The sequence below is a fragment of the Bos grunniens genome, chromosome 26 (genome assembly GCF_055505025.1).
Source record: "Bos grunniens cultivar Pamir isolate PY7600 chromosome 26, Bosgru_T2T1.0, whole genome shotgun sequence".
NCBI classification, from domain to species: Eukaryota; Metazoa; Chordata; class Mammalia; order Artiodactyla; family Bovidae; genus Bos; species Bos grunniens.
The window spans coordinates 18,872,605-18,888,971 of record NC_141190.1 but is presented as its reverse complement, the minus strand read 5'-3'; the positions used below and the strand labels follow the sequence as shown (position 1 = coordinate 18,888,971).

The following is a 16,367-nucleotide window of genomic DNA, read 5'->3' as shown; positions in this document are numbered from 1 at the left end:
CTGTAAAGATGCATGAGACTTCATCCTTCCCTCAGGAGAGCACAAGACATGCCCAGAACAAGAGCACAAAGTCAGAGAGGGATCAAAACCATAAGAGGTACGGACAGGACCATCAGGGCTTTAAAGGAAAGAAAGAGCTCACCTTGATGGAGGACATACAGGGAAAAAGACTCAAAAAGGCTCTGGGAAGAAGATGGCATTAGATAACAAACAAGCAAAGACCACCCCTCACCCCCACCCCCACCCCCACCCCCGTGGACAACCCCAGCAGCTAGGTTAGCTCCAGAGTCAAGAGATTACAAACCAAGAGCTTCTTGGTTCAGGGTACTCCCTGCAGTTGGCTGCTTTCCTCGACCCAGTCTGCTTTCCTCGACCCAGTCGGTCCCCTGCTACCTGCTCCCCAACTGTCTCACCTTCCTAGCCCTCAGAGTCCCACCTGGCTGCCCCTCCCTGCCTCACACTTAGCAGGTGGCTCTCAACCCAGCCCCCAGTATCACCATGTCCCTACTGGCCTTGATCCCCAGGTCTGTGGCCTCACCTCTGGCCCAGCCCAGCTCAGCTTTTCTGTCCTGGACCTATTTGGAGACTACCTTGTGGTGGCCAATTCTTACCCCAAATCCCACTACGTTCCTCAACCTGGAGACCTGGGATGACAAGGCAGCCTGCTCCAGACCTAGGGAGTGTCTACAGCAGTTTCCAAGGTCCCCGGAGCGGGTGCTCAGAAAGGGTTAAAGCGTTGGGTTCTAGACCCAGAGTCAGAATTGGTCCCAGGAGCCCAGGGAATGCTGCAGCCCAGGACGGACCCCAGGACCTGCCATGGTGAGCACAACCAGGACTCCTTTGTCTAACCGCCCTTCTCACTCCTTATGTTGTTTAAAAGATGACATATGCAGAACTTCCCTGCAGGGAGGCGGGGAGGCGGTCCAGTGGTTAAAATCCTGCTTCCAATGCAGGGGACCCAGGTTCAACCCCTGGTTGGGGAACTGGGATCTCACAGGCCGCAGGGCAACTAAGCCTGGGCACTGTCACTCCCAAGCCCACAGCCACGGCCAGAGAGGAGCCCACGCGCTGCCGCACAAGACCCCTCACCTGAAGCAACAAATCAGTGAATGAAATGTAAAACATTTAAAAAGTAAATGACTTTAAATAAAAGTGACATATGCTACATAGAGAAAAAGTACACAATAAAACAAAAAGAAAAAAAATTAAAGTCACCCAGATCCTGACACCCAGCAATAACTGGCAATAACACATTGAGGAATTCTCTCCGCTCCTCTCAGTGCACACACGTATCGCAGGGACACGGAGCATGTACAACCCAAACTCACACCATTAGTACGTCCTTGGTCCTGTTTTTATTTTAAGCTAGAAAGCCAGTGATTTGCAGCCCCTGCTGCTCACCAGATTCACCTGTGGAAGCTCTATAAAAAGGCAGATGCCCCGGGGTCCACCCTATGAGATCAACTCAGGAAATAAAGGAAATCCAGAATTAATGAGACACTTCCCCAAAATCCCACTGTTTTTGTTTCACACAGAATCATTCAGTAAATATTTATGGGGTATTTGCTACACGTTTAGCACTGTACAGAATGTATTTCTTCATAACAAAAAACTTACATCATTCTCCATTCATTCATTCATTCACTCATTCAAGAAAATGTATCGAGCTTCTCCTATGTAGCAGACGCCACGCTGGGGAGCAGAGACATCAAGTCGATGAGACAGGCTCTCAAGGTCAGAGCTGGTGAGGGAGACAGAAATGCAAGGAGATAGGAGAAACCAACGTAGACACAAATGCAAGAACTGTGATCGCACAGGGTCACGGGAGCACGGGAGATGGGGTCTCTCAGTCAATGAGAGGCCCCGAAGTCCGGTCCAAGTCCAGGGATGGGTCAGCAGGGCTTGTGGGAGTGAGCCAGGCAGAGGAAGCAAGGGGAGCAAGGGGAGCAAGGGCCTGGAGGTGAGCAGGGTTTGGGGAAGCACAAGCAGTGCTGCCAGAGGGCGACATGCAAGGCGGGGGCGACATACAAGGCACAGCGGAGGTGAGGACAGGCCATGGAAGGTCTAAGGCCAGGGCAGGCATTATCTTCAAGAGCTACAAGAACCCAGAAGAGATGCTGGAGAAGAAGGACCTGCATTTTGGAATCCATGCATAGGGTGGGTCTGAGGGGAAGAAGGCCGCTGCATTAGCTCATGAGAGAAAACAAAGGCCTGGGCTCCAGCTTATGGAGGGTCTGTTTTGTGACAGGCAGAGTCTTGGTGAGATGGAGATGAGGGGTGGATTTCAGAGGTACTTAAGTCACACATACAGATAATTTCTTATTTTTCACATTGGCACGAGTCTTCATACATAAAGCTTTGCACATACTTTGGCTTCCTTTCCTATGATAAAACGTCCTTGTGGAATTTCTAGGTTAAACGTAGGGATATCTCTAAGGTACGTGGCTACCTTTTGCCAAATTGCTTTCCAGAAAGACTGCATCAATTTTCACTTCCACCAGTGAAGTGCACAAGAGTGCTTATTAGACCCTCTTTGGCCTTCAAAAAAGGAAAGCAGAGGTCAGCTCACATCCATTCCGCTACTAGGAATGAAGACTTGCCAGAGATTGAGTTTCTGCTCGGCTCTGAACAAAAATGACTGCACCCAGGCAAGGTTTCTGGGCTGCACCAATGGGGCACAGGCTGAAGGGTATACTGCCCTGGACCTGGGGCAGGACCAGGTAAGGGGCACTCTCTCCTTGCTCCAACCCTTCTTCCTGCTGCCAGAATCTCCAGTGGCTGTGTCACTCCCCTGCTCAGAACCTTTCCTTTGCTTTTCACCACCTCCAAAATAAAAGCCAAACTCTTCAGCATGGAAATCAAGGTTTCTCAGGAATCTGATCTTCAACACACATTTCTGTTCATTCATTTATTCATTCAACAAACATCTGAATACCTGCTATTTGCCAGGGACTAGACAAAACAAAATCCTTGCACTCATGGGGCTTACACTTTACTGGGAGAGACAGACAATGCACAGGTCAGTATAGATGTGCCCGGCATTTATACGTGTTATGCTCAAAATAAAGCAGAAGAATAAAATCAGGAGAAGAGGCACAACTGTAGAAAGGGTGGCCAGGGAAGGCAGGTGCAAGGAGCGGGTGCAGAGGCCAAAATGGAGCAAGGAGTGAGCCATGTGGACATCTGGACTCCCCGTCTCCCCAGTATGCTCATACCACCCCCAGGCTGGTGACCCTGCCCGGGTTTCCAAGTCTGCATGCCTTCTCTCTTGGACTTCACTCTTGAAGATCCCCTCCTCCTCCCCTCCCTTTCCTTCAGTTGAAACTGAAACCTCCTGTGCCTGGCTCCAACGTCACCCCTTCCGAGAAGTCCTCCTCATTCCCCAAGCCAGCCCTGATCCCAGCACTTCACTTCCATCTAGTCCACAAGACTGTGAGCATACGGAGGCCACGCCTAGTCCTTTAACTTTGCATCTGCAGCACCTTGCACACAAGAACAAGAGAACCTCTGTGTTGGCACTTACAGACTGGCTCCACACTTGCCCTCTCCAGGTGACACCAAGTTGCTAAAAGGCAGGAATCGCCTTACTCAGCTTCTGGTTCACCCAGTTTGTGCAGCACTGAGTCTGGTGCACAGATGTTTGCCAAGCAGGGAGGCATGTGTGCAAGTTATCAAAGAGATCTGGCACATTACAGGCAGGGAAAGTTCTTATTAGCACATGCAAATGAAAATACTCTCCATTGTCTGTGGTGAGGCTGGCAGCTGTCTACCCAAATCCATTCTCCCTTCCTTCTTGGCAAGGGGCAGTCCAGCTGGACTACATTTCCCAGCCTCCCTTGCAGTCAGGGCAGCCACAGAATGTGAGCTGTAGGGATGTGAGCTCTAGAGGACCTGGGTCTAAGGGCAGCAGGTCTGTCTCCTCCACCTCCTCTTTTCCCTTGCCCTGGTTGGCAACCAAGCTTCAACCACGTGGACAATGATGTCCTGTGATAAAGCAACACCTCTAAAGGAACTGGATCCCAGAATGACACAAGCAGCAGAGGCGCCCTCTCATGTGGTCTGTTCACATCAGGGAGAATCGGGGCCACTATGCTGCTGCTGCTGCTGCTGCTAAGTCGCTTCAGTCTTGTCCCACTCTGTGCGACCCCATAGACGGCAGCCCACCAGGCTCCTCTGACCCTGGGATTCTCCAGGCAAGAATACTGGAGTGGGTTGCCATTTCCTTCTCCAATGCATGAAAGTGAAAAGTGAAAGTGAAGTCGCTCAGTCGTGCCCGACTCTTAGCGACCCCATGGACTGGAGCCTACCAGGCTCCTCCATCCATGGGATTTTCCAGGCAAGAGTACTGGAGTGGGGTGCCATTGCCTTCTCCGGGAGCCACTATAAGAGACAAAAAAATAAACTTCACTCTTCAAGCCTTTGTATTTCAAGCCTTTGTATCATTAGGCCACTTTCATACAGCAGGGGAGCGCTACATAAATAAATACACTTCCCTTCACAGGGTGAGCCGAGCACCAGTGGGACCTAAGTCTTCATCATTGTCTACACCTTTCTCAGTTCCTGCTGGGAAAAGGGTGAGTCCTGACGCCCAGCCCAGCCCCTAAGATCAAAGCGCGTCAGGGGAGGAGGTGAGGTGAAAAGGGTGTACAAGTCAAAGCAAATGCTCCATGAGGAATCCATAAGGAGGCACGAACAGGGGTGACGAACACGGTGGTGAAAGCAGAGAAATGCAGCCTCAAAGGCAGTGGAGGTGACAAGAAAAACAAATCTGATGGTCTGAAGCCCCAACTCCCCCTGGAGAAAGCGCTAAGAGATGCAAAACCATACACACACCAACATTTATTCCAGCCCCTGGATGGTCTCCTCACACTCGGCCTGCAGGCTGTCATGGGGCAGAAGGTGGGGAGAACGAGAGAAATGGGGAAGACGGTGGCATAACCTCCCCAATACCACCTCCCACAGTGGTACCAGGAAGCTGGTCTGTCAGCCTGGGGAGCCTGCCAAGATCAAAGGTCCTGCCAGAACACAGGGTCTCTGTTACACCCAGCACCACCATGCCTCAGCCCACTTCTGGATGCTCTCAACTGCGAACCTGGTGCCACCAAGTCACACCCACACAGAAGGCCCAAGGACAGAGGACAGCCGCTGCCTTCCTCCAGCCCACAGGAGCCTCAGACGTCTGCCCAACCGTCCCAGGTCTACCCAGCTTGGCAGGTCCCTGTCTGACAGCCTGAGCCCAGCTTCTCCAACCGCCATGGTGATTGCTCATGCCAGGTGCTGGGCTCAGCGCTGGTGGGGAACAGTGAAGACGGAGGCACTGAGGAGAGGGAGCGCAGATGAGGCGAAGGAAGGAGCTTGGGCTCCGGAGTCAGCAGAAGGGGATTCACTCTGACCCCACTCATGAATTGGTTGTGTGACCCTCAGCAAGCTTGAGTTCTCAAATTGTAAAACAGAGATAAAGGTGCCACTTCCCAGGCCCACTGGAAAGAGAAGCTCGCTCTGTTCCTGACATGTGAAGATACTCCACAAATGACTAGTTTCCTTCTATTGCTCTTTGAGTCCTCTTGCTGACCTGCCACAACACATCAGATTCCGACCACTTGCCCTGTCCGTCATAATTATGGCAGTGTCGTGAAATGTCCCTGTGGAATAAGATGTCACCTGCAGGGCAATTAAATGCTCCAGGTAGGCTGGCAGCCAGGCATCCAGACTCTCCGGCAGAGGCTCAACATTAAAGCTCCCAGGTCTAGGAGTTGCTCTGAAGTGGCAGGTATGGCTGCCGAGCCCTCAAGGGGAAGAAGTTATAAAGAAATATGATGTGTCAAGGACACTATATCTTAAGCTCAGGAATCTCCAGGTGGACAGAAAAGAAGACACTAAAGAGCTAGAAAGCAGAACAGCTCAAGGCTGCCTTACAAGAAGAGAAAAAGGAGAAAAGCAGGAAGAAAAAGGAGGCAGGGAGGTGAAAGACCTCTGAAGGAGAAACAGGAGGGAGCTACCAGGATGGCCCCAGCCTCTCACACAGCAGCTCTTCTCTGAGACACTCAGTCCCCCTCCAGATCCCTCCTCCCACTGCTATGTCCTGTTCCTGGTACCACGTGGCTCTGACGTGTCCATCCCCACACTCACTCCACCAGCCAGGTGCACTCGAAAGAAAGAAGCTAAAAGCTTTTTCCTTGCTGTTTGGAAAGGGCTTTCTGAATCTTGCCCATAAAACACGCCAGAGATCAGGGAGGAGGCGGACTGTGGCTGAGCGGCAAAGGACAAGACTGAGCACCTCAGAGATTGTGTCTCTTGCCTGGTCACGTGTGGAATGATCTGGGCAAGGCCCATGCCTTATCTTTGATACTCGCCATGTGTAAGACAGGTCACCAATGCTTACCCTGGACTCCCATCCCAGGAGCGGTAACAGGAAAACTTCACCAAAGGGAAGCAGACTTGCTCGTGCAGAACCAGTGGGTGGGGGACACCAAGGAGGCCCACCCAGGGTCACCCAAGCTCACCGAGCACAGACGTTTCCCACCCGCAACAAGGCCACGGTGAGGGGCAGCAAGGCGGCGCCCAGGGACACACTCTGCAGAGGGCCGCACCCGTGTGAAGGACTTCCCTGCTTTAGAGGCACCCAAAGTTAGCCCTGTTGAAGGGAAGCCTGGCCGACTACCTGGCAGGGGTGCCGAGTGAAGCAACTCCCCACTGGATGGGCAGCTAGATAATATCGCCTTTAGTGCTTCCCCAACTGTAATTTCTGGCCATAATCTAAACTCTGGCTCTGGAGTTGAAAAGGCAATCTCACCCAGGCCTTGAAATTCCAATTGGTTGGCCCCTGCTCCTGCAGCCTCCTGGAGTTTACAAAAGGGCTCCCAGAGATATCAACTCACTCGATGACATGTGGCAGGGGCTTGAGAGCCACGCCACACCCTTCTCCATCCAAGGATTAGCCACATGGCCACCACAAGTCAATGAGGCAAAGCTAGAGTCAAAGGACAATCCGTGCATCCATGTAAACATCTGCAGCCCCAAGGAACCCAGAACACGTGTGCCTGACCAATCTGCCCTGCCCTGCAGCCTAAACAAGTGCCAGGGTCCGGAGACCTGCCCAGGTGGTTGTGGAGCCCATTCCAAAGGGGTCAGATATACACTACTGCCCAGCTCTTGCTGGAAGAAACCAGAATTCAGCCCTGGGGGGCTTCAGAGAGAAGAGACACCACAACACAGAGTCCAGGCTGGGACTCAGGAAGTCTGGGTACTGCTGCTCATGTTGGCTGTAGGTGGCCCTCACCGCGCAGCTCAGAAAAAGCCCCTACCAGGCTAGGGCAGGAGAGCTTCAGCTTTTGTGGAATCAGAGCCCAGTGGAGCTGGAGATCCTGGAGGTCTTTTGCAGTAGAAGCTCGGCTCTCAGAAGGCAGCCCAGTCTAATTTCAGGCTGTTTTCCTTTAGGAAGAGAAATCACCTTATGGGGAACAGAAAACTACCTTCCTGGAACTCCTACCCACAAGTGCCAGCTCCAGTTTCTGAAACCACATGACAGAATCTCTAGGCAGCACTGTGTGGTGGTTAAAATCTCTCAGCAACTATGCAGGGTCAGAGACCCATCCCAAATCCCAGAGAGATGATCTTGGGTGGGTCATTTAATCTAAGCCCCAGGTCCCTCCCTTATCAAATACAGATACTAATTCTCTTCTCTTTGGATTACTGTGAAAATTAAATAAGATTATATATATATGTATGAAGCCCCTAGCACAGGAGCCAGCACAGGAAGGGCTCAGCAAAAGGTAATAATATCACTTGACAACAGTTCTTAGAGGATTTAAAGACCACCTTCCTGATCTCCTTATGCCTTAGTGTTTTCTTGATAAGCACTCCCAGTTCCCCAAGGCATGATTTCAAGTTCCTCAAATATTCCTTAGTTGTTCTGTCACTAGGCAGCTGGCACAATGGCAGGCCTTGGGCAAAGAGACAGAAAACCTGGGTTTGAATTTGGAGAGTCTCCCTGAAGAGACACTGAATCTCCAAATGAATCTCTAAGCCAGACTGAGAACCTACATGAGCCAGGTGTCAACATTCAGCATTTCATATTCTCTCTCCTTCCAAGAGCTTAGAGTTTAGCCCCTCCATAAATTAATGGTCCATGGCATCAATGCTGAGGGCTTCCCAGGTGGAGCAGTGGTAAAGGATCCACCTGCCAATGCAGGAGACAAAGGAGACCTGGGTTCAATCCCTGGGTGGGGGAAGATATCCTGGAGAAGAAAATGAAGTTCCTCAGAAGAGGAACTGAGGGCTACAGTCCATGGGGTTGCAAAGAGTCGAACACAACTGAGCATGCACACGCATGCACACACGTGCATTAATGCACCTAGGACTGACTCAAATGCCACTTCCTCCAGCACTCCCTGCCACCTTCCCTAGGGCAAGCAGAGCCCTTCATGCAGCAGAGCCTCCCTGCACCAGCCATCATTCACATTTGAGTCCGTTATCCCTACTTGTGGAATGAAAGGTGGTGTGTCCCAGGTAAAATAAGAAAATGGTCAAAGGTTCATGACATTCCAAACTGGCACGATTAGCAAAGAATTTGGCACAAAGCACGCACTTGGCCTGGGGTGGCTGAATGGAAGCTGGCAGGGACAGGCCCCAGGCTTTGGTCTCTGTCCTGGCTTCCCTATAACACCCTCCTATGGGTCTTTCTCTCTTCCTAGAACCCTGTGGAAGGGACATCTGTTGTGGGAAGAAGGTCAGAGCAGACACTAACTATGGCCCCATGGAAACCAGACTCCACAGGCTTGTTGGACAGCATCACAGCTGTGGACAAGGCCCCCGACACAGCCTCTCTCCTTCCTCCTTGAAAGGGAAAATACCTCCTTATGGGGGGAGAAAAGCTGAGGTGGTGACTTGCTTCTTCTGATGCTTCTTCCCCTTCTTAGAAGGCCTCAAGCCCTTTGCTGTCCAAGGGCCTTCACCTGTGCAGTTCCTTCCATCTGGCTTGGGTAACCCTCCCCGCCCTCACCCACATTAGGTTGTATCAGCACATAAGGGCCAGGACCTGGGGCCAGCAGAGGCCGAAACCTAGTTCATGTTCAGGCATCAGCAGTGGGCTCTAGCAGGAAGGCTAGGGACAGAACAGGCATCTTTTTCTCATTCATCCAAAAGGTGTCTCACAGGCCAGCAAGTAGCCCTGGCCGGGAGTGGGGCCACATGAGACAAACACGGCTCCCTCAGACTCAGCCTTCAGGTGCTAGCTTAGGTATCTCTGTCAAGGAAGTGATTTTGACCCTCCACCCCCAAATAATCCACTCCCCTACCCCATGATTCTCTCCCAGTACCCTCTTCTTTCCTTTGCTGCTAAGTCGCTTCAGTCGTGTCCGACTCTGTGCAACCCATAGACGGCAGCCCACTAGGCTCCGCCATCCCTGGGATTCTCCAGGCAAGAACACTGGAGTGGGTTGCCATTGCCTTCTCCAATGCATGAAAGTGAAAAGTGAAAGTGAAGTCGCTTAGTCGTATCCAAACCTCAGCGACCCCATGGACTGCAGCCTTCCAGGCTCCTCCCTCCATGGGATTTTCCAGGCAAGAGTACTGGAGTGGGGTGCCATTGCCTTCTCTCCTTTGTAGTATGCATTTGGATGATTTGGGTATAAACTATCTCTCCGCTTCTCTGTGGGTTCTATGAGGACCATACCTGTTTTGTTCAGTTGCATATCCAGGACCAAGCCGGGGCCAGGCACACAAACAGTGCACACCTTAGCTTTACAAAGGTATACATTTCAGATGAGCTTTGAACTCCAGGATGGGGCCTCTACCCTAGATATCACCTTCATATGGCACACGACAAAGCCGTGAGGTAGGCCACCCAGAGCCCCAAGAGAATTTGGTCCAGCTGAGACAAAGCAGGCAAGATGCCCCCACACAGTGTAAGGCATCCACAGGCCCCTCCAGGAAATACCTGTAGGGCCATAGGATAATACAGTCTCTTACTGGGAAACCGTGTTTCCCAGCCTTTTTAAGCACACACCTCTTTTGATAAATACAGACTTCACACACACACACACCCCCACAACTGTATCATGCCCCACTTGGGAATTACTGTAACATCAGGCAAGACTTTTTGGCCAAACTCTACCTTTGATAGTTTACATTTTAGAAACGACATATTTTTCCAAACCTAAGATGTGATTATGATACTGAAGACACTCTTTCAAACTTCCTATATGTCCCAGTCCCCAGAGATTTCGTTCCATCTCTCTCCCATTGACATTCAACACTCACAGATAAGAAACGAAGACAGAGGGCTGACCGCAAAGAGCAGACGTATTCCAAGTCAATACAGAATGTGTGGAAGAGGCAACCTCTGGGGCATACCTCTAGCACGTTCAGAGCAGAATGGCATCGTGACTCAGTGGGAAGGGTACCAGATGCCTGTGAAGAGATTAGACTATGATTTCAAGTTCTGGAGCTCCTTTGTCAGGATAACGTCAAACAAAGTTCTTAAGACTAGGAGGCACTTTCCCATCTGTAAAATGGAACGCTGGTACAGGGGGAGTCCACAGCAAAGAGAAAACTATGACCCCTGCCATCTGAAGGTCTCTGATTGTTTCGGGTACAGAGAAAAGAGAAGAAAGAAAGCACAGCTCTGAGAAGGACACCACGAGGGTTCCTTATCTGGGCAGTTATTAGTTCCAATGGGCAACTGGTAGAAAGGTGAACTTGAAGTTTTTGTGGGCTGAGGGGATGCTGGCCCTGTGGCAACTTCTCTTCCTCTGGGGCAGGCAGATACATCACCACAGTTACGAGACTGCTGTGGGAGTCAGACCCACGTGAGTTCCAGTCTCATTCTGCCACTGACTCATAGGTAATGTCAGACAATTTACATAACCTCTCAAGCCTCAGTCACCCTCAACAGTGAGAGGATGACAATAAAACCTGTATCTCTGGGTTGTTACAAAGATTAACTGTAAATAATGCATGTAAAATATTTAGCACAGCATCTGGAAAACAATAAGTGAAAATGCAAAGGATTAATATAAGCATTAACCTTATTATTTTTGTTACTATTACTGTTTTCCCGGTAGGATTGCAGGAAGGGAGCTGGAAGGGCAGCCCAGAGGCACCAGGCCACCCTCTCATTCTCATTTTCTATTTACTGTAACAGATGACATGACCTCTGTGGTCAAGGACAAGAACAGCTGGGTAAGCCAGCAAAATGCACAGCTGCTGCGACTGAGGAAAGTAATACTCCTCGGGGCCCAGCAGGGAGCAGAGGCTCCGTGGGAGGGAAACAGACAGAAACGGCCGAAGGGGCTGGAGGGGGAAGAAGAGAAAGCACCGGGGGAAGACCCAAACCAAAGCCAGGTGGGCACAGGAAGCCGGCCTTCCCAGAGACAGGAAGCTGCAGGTGAACCGGCAGGAAGCCAGGACGTGGGCAGCCAGGGAAAGCCAGGCCACATCCTGAGGAAGGGGCGGCGGAGAGGACGGAGTAGGCTCCCAGGCTGCTGGATGCTACGACATGGAGTCAGCCGGGGACAGGATGGGAAGGAGGGCCACATACTCGTCTCTCCCTGACCCTGGGTCCCCTCCTCAAGTCTCTGTTCCCCCAGCTCTGCAGGCCCCAGGGTTTCGCCAGAACTTCTGTCCCTGCCACCATCTACTGTCCCCACCTGGGTCCTCTTCCCGAGGCCGGTGGCAAAACAGGATGTGGGTTTCATCATTTCCCCTTTTCCTGGGAACTTTGACACAAGTGCTCCATAGTTTTCTCTGTGGGGAACAGGCCAAGGAGGCCCATATGGGGGAAAAAAGCACCTTCCAGCTCCACTCTGAAATGCAGATGGGTAAGCCAGCGCACATCTGGTCCTTCCCCAACTGCCTCTTCACCTTCTCCTGGAGGGCCAGCTCAGCCTCAGTCCTGCCCACTGGGCTCCACATACCCAGCACCCATCAGGGGAACGCCTGTCGTCAATGAAGGGGACTGATCTTACACCTACTTGGCCCTCTGGGTACCCCCAGGCTCCAGTTCCAGAAGGGTGCTGATCTCAACATGACCCCAGGTGACAGGGCATCAGCAGCGAGGTCAGCCGAGAGTCGGGTGGCCTCGGGAAGGAAGGCTCCCTGACCCAGCAGAGGGGTCAGCATGCAGGCAGGCACACCAGCAGCCACAGTAACAAGGCTGCCTGCAGCTGCACAAGCTTTTCCGGTTACAAAGCACTGTCCTGTATGTGACCTTTGACCCTCCCTACACGGCTAGCAGGGGACTGGGCAGATACTGTTCCCATTTTGAAGATGAGGAAGCCAAGTGACTTGAGCAGGATCACAGTTTCTGAGAAGCAGAGCTGGTGGGCCCAGGACCCATTCTCCAGAAGTCTCCTTTAGCCTGGGACTTACTTCCCTTTCCACATTGACTCAGTTCTCCCAACTTAAAACAACAAGTGCTATAGCAGCCCTCTGCTCTGCAAGGCTGACGGTCTCTCTCCTTTGACGAACTTCCCCAAGTCCCCGGTGTCGCCAGGCCCTCCCTGATGCTCCCACCCGTCTCCCACACCTCTGGCCCTCGTTCTCCTTTGGTTAACCTGTCACACGACCTTGTGGATTCCTTCTTCAAAGGCGCTTCCACTCCCAAGACATCAGTGCAGACCTTTCCCCTCCCAGCCCTATCCAGCCTCACTGGCTTCGGCCTTGCCCCAGCTCTCTTCTCAGCCTTTGAGTCCAGAGTACCCTTTCAAGTCCCTGGCATCCACCTAGCCACATGCTCCCAGTGGCTCCTCATCACCTCCACACCCCTGGCCCGCAGCTTGGCTCGCAAGGTGCCTTTCAGGCCTTGCCTCTTATTGCCCCCTCCTTGAAGCACACACCTGCCTCCAGCCCCTCCGAGCACCCTTGCTTCAGCTCAGGCTGGTCCCCCTTCCCGAGCCCTTCTCTCTTCCATCTTCAGGCTCCCCTCACCTGTGTCCACAAGCACTCCCCTGACTGCAGGAGAGATGAAGAGACCCTTTCTCAGCACCTGCCCTGCCCAGAGTCCTGTAAGACGCAGCCACCCAGCCTGCAGAACCAGGTCCGCCAGCTGCTGCTGCCTGTACCTGGGCGGTCCCTGCACCCAGAAAAGTGGCTGCGAGAATTTGGCACTGGTGTGCTCGGTCGTGGAACAGCCAACAAGAAGAGAAAGCTGAGTCTATAGGGAGGGAGCCAGGAGCAGATGCTCAGACACAAGTCAAGAGGTCACTAGCTGCTCAAAGACAGAGCCGCCTCCATCCCTGACTACTCTCCGGTCCTGGCTCCCATGAGGCCAGCTGCTTCGCTGTAATCCTGCCAACAAACCCTTTGCCCCTAAGCTGACGCGGAGGGGCCCCAGCTCTGTGGGGGTCACTGCTGACACCAGCCTGGGAGCCCCATCACCTCCATCAGACAGCCCCAGCTGGAGGAGCCGTGTACAACATCCTCTGCCAAGGGTTGCTTCTTTTCTTGTCTCCCTGTGTGGCAAGTAGGTGTTCCATGTACACCTGTTCCCGCCCTGGGCCTGGAGCTCCTGGCTGAGGGCTTGGGAGTTGTCTGTGTGGCTCACCAATGCCCTTCTGCCGGAGCTGCCTCCAATCGGCACAGGGTCTGAAGTGGCCCCACTAGACGGGTTTTGTTGTATGTGAGCCCACCTCCTGGCTGGAGCTGAGTGGACCAAGTTGGGCCAATTAGACCCGCTTCCCTGTGAGTCTGGAATGAGGCTGGGAGAGCTGAGGCCCTCTGAGTGTGGCTGGAGCTGTAGTAGGAACGTTTGTGGCCGTGTGGGCTGAGGAAGGAGAACGCCTGGCTGCCGAGGTGAGGAGGAAGCCCAAGGGGCAGCAGAGTTGAGAGGAGGAGGGAGAATCTAACAAGGTTTTTCCAATCTCTGCTGAAGGCCAGGCTGCAACTGTGCTGTGTGGGCTCCTGCACACCCCTGAGACCCTGTAATTAATCACCTCTTGTGCTGAAGTTAGATTCAGCTGGTTTCTGTTACTCAAAATCGAGGGGTCCTAATAAAGCCGGGATCTCCCCTAATCTTCTCCAGGAATACAAAGCAGGTGCTTGACAAACAAACTTGCTCAATGAAGAAAATTGGCCCCAGATCCTGGCTTTCTGATTTCTGCCAGAGGCGCCACCATGCTCTACAAATACTCCACGTATCAAATATGTAACTTGGCCCCAGGCAACTTGAGTTAAATGCATTTTCCTTGCCTGAAGTGCATAATATCCTCACTTTTATCTCATCTTTGGGACAAACCAGCATTCAAAGGAAAGGCAAGCAGGAGCAGGCCGGAGAAAAACAGCCTGTGAGAGTGTGGGCCAGCACGTCCAATTGATCTGCAAACTGTGTTCCCCCGGGGAGTGGTGGCCCCCACTACAGAAACCTCTGTCCCGAGATTTCTGTCCCTGTGCCGTTCCTGCCCCTGTGAAGATGACCATCAAGGACTCCAAGAGGTCACAAAGTTTCTACCCCTACTGATGGGTCATTTATGCCACAGGCCATCATAAGGACAGACCCTTGAATCCTAAGGCTGGAAGAAACCTCACAGGGTCACTTCACCTAGTGGTTTTCAAACTGCACCTGCAGGACCCTGAGACTCTGATGGAGCCTCTTGGGGCTCCAGTCTCCCCAGCCTCTACCAGTGCACTGCCCATCTGGTTGTACGCATCAGGCTACCTTGTGAGTGTGCATCTGAAAGGGTTCCAGGGGCTTAACACAACAGCACAGAACTCCTGTTTCAGATCAATGCGTCTATCATTTGGATGAAGAGCCAGAGACTCAAAGGCATAAGACCACACAGGTGCCAAGTGGTTGAGCTGGCAGAGAACCCCGGGCCCGGACTCTCCCTGCTGCCCCTTCCCCTAGGCAACTCCTTTAAAGGTTCTCTTGGGCCTGGGCGGAGCCAAAACCCCAGTCCTGTGTAAGTGAGCCCCCGCTGGGGAACACAGAGAGAGAACTGAAGATTCAGGGCAGAGTCCAGGCGATGGGCGCCGAGTCCCAGGTGACCCTGTCTGTCGGCAGAAGGGCAATGCTAAACGGCCCGAACAATATGGAGTTGTCCTGATGCTTCTCCTCCGCTATATTTAGTTTCTCCCCTGAAATGACCTCAGGCAGCAGCAAAGCTTTGTGGTGTGGCAAAATCGGCCGTGTGTCCCCAACTCCAGGGGAGGAGAACTCTGCTGGAGACACCGGATAGTAAATAGGAAAGAGAGTCTGTGGGATGCGGGAGTGGGGGTGGGGGTGGGAGCAAGCTGTTGACACACCTAGAGACAAATTCTTTCCTTTGACCCCCTGGGCGGTAGCAGTGAGGAGTAAACTTGCGACTCAAGCACTGGGTGATGAAATTTGAGACACAGGTCCGGGGTGGAGGAGCCCCTGCTTCGCCCCAGGCTCTGGTCCCATCTGCTCGCGGTGTTGGGTGCCTCTTCCTGAACCACTTCATTCACTGCACCCCTGTGGAAGGAACCAGCAAAGGTTCTCTCTGCTTTAAACTCCCCATCTACTATTCGAGACCTTCCCCTGACCTTAGTGTACCCAGCCGATTTGATTCTACTGTCTGCAAAACAAAAAAGAAAGGCTAGAAAAATAAACACCAAACAGGAATGGGGACTCTCTGGGTGGTAGGAATAAGAAGGAGATTTTTTTCTTCTTTGGATTTTCTGATATTGTCCACATTTATTACCTAATCACATCCTACTTTTACAATAAAGAAAACTGTATTGCTTGCTTCTCTCTAACCTGAACCCCTTACTCAGATCACTAACCCTTCAGTAATCTCTCCTCAGTCACCCTTAATATCTGCCCTATCCAACCTCAACTCTTTCTAAAATGTCTACATGTTGCCTTTGTCTCTGTCTGTCTACACTGCATGATTTAGCACCTGTCTACGTATTACCCTGCCTGAAATTGTATCACACCTCTATTTGTCTTTGCTCTATTCCCCAGACTGTAAGCCATCATGGGTGACGAGACATACACATGTAACACGTGTACACAGGAATGAGGCAGGACGTACAGAATGGGTTTAGAGACAGTCAGACACGACTGAGCACACATGTACAGAAAAGACAAGAGGAAATAAGAGTCAGGTTGCCTGGGTCAGGTACTAGCTCCACCACTTCTGACTGGCAGGACAGGCCACAGCTCAGTGGCTTGACCTTCCTGAACCAGTTCCTCCAGCTGAATTCCCTATTAATGCCAATTCTCTTCTAAAAGGTAAGGGTGGATTCTGAGCAAGCCTGGCCACCCCACAGCTTTTGGATCATTTCACTTCTAAAACAGAGGCCCCAGACCCAGACTACAAAAGGGGTCCCCATCAATTCACATCCAAACCAGCATCAGGTGGTGAGCCAGACACCAGGGGAGCAGGGTTCGCAGGCCGAAGTCTCTC

The 16,367-nt window shown here is 52.1% G+C and overlaps 1 protein-coding gene across 3 annotated transcripts in view; it reads right to left on the bottom strand.

The window, feature by feature from the left end:
• Window positions 1-16,367, bottom strand: part of UBTD1 (ubiquitin domain containing 1) — a 51,458-nt gene that overhangs the window by 21,017 nt on the left and 14,074 nt on the right. The gene's annotated exons all lie outside the window — the stretch shown is intronic.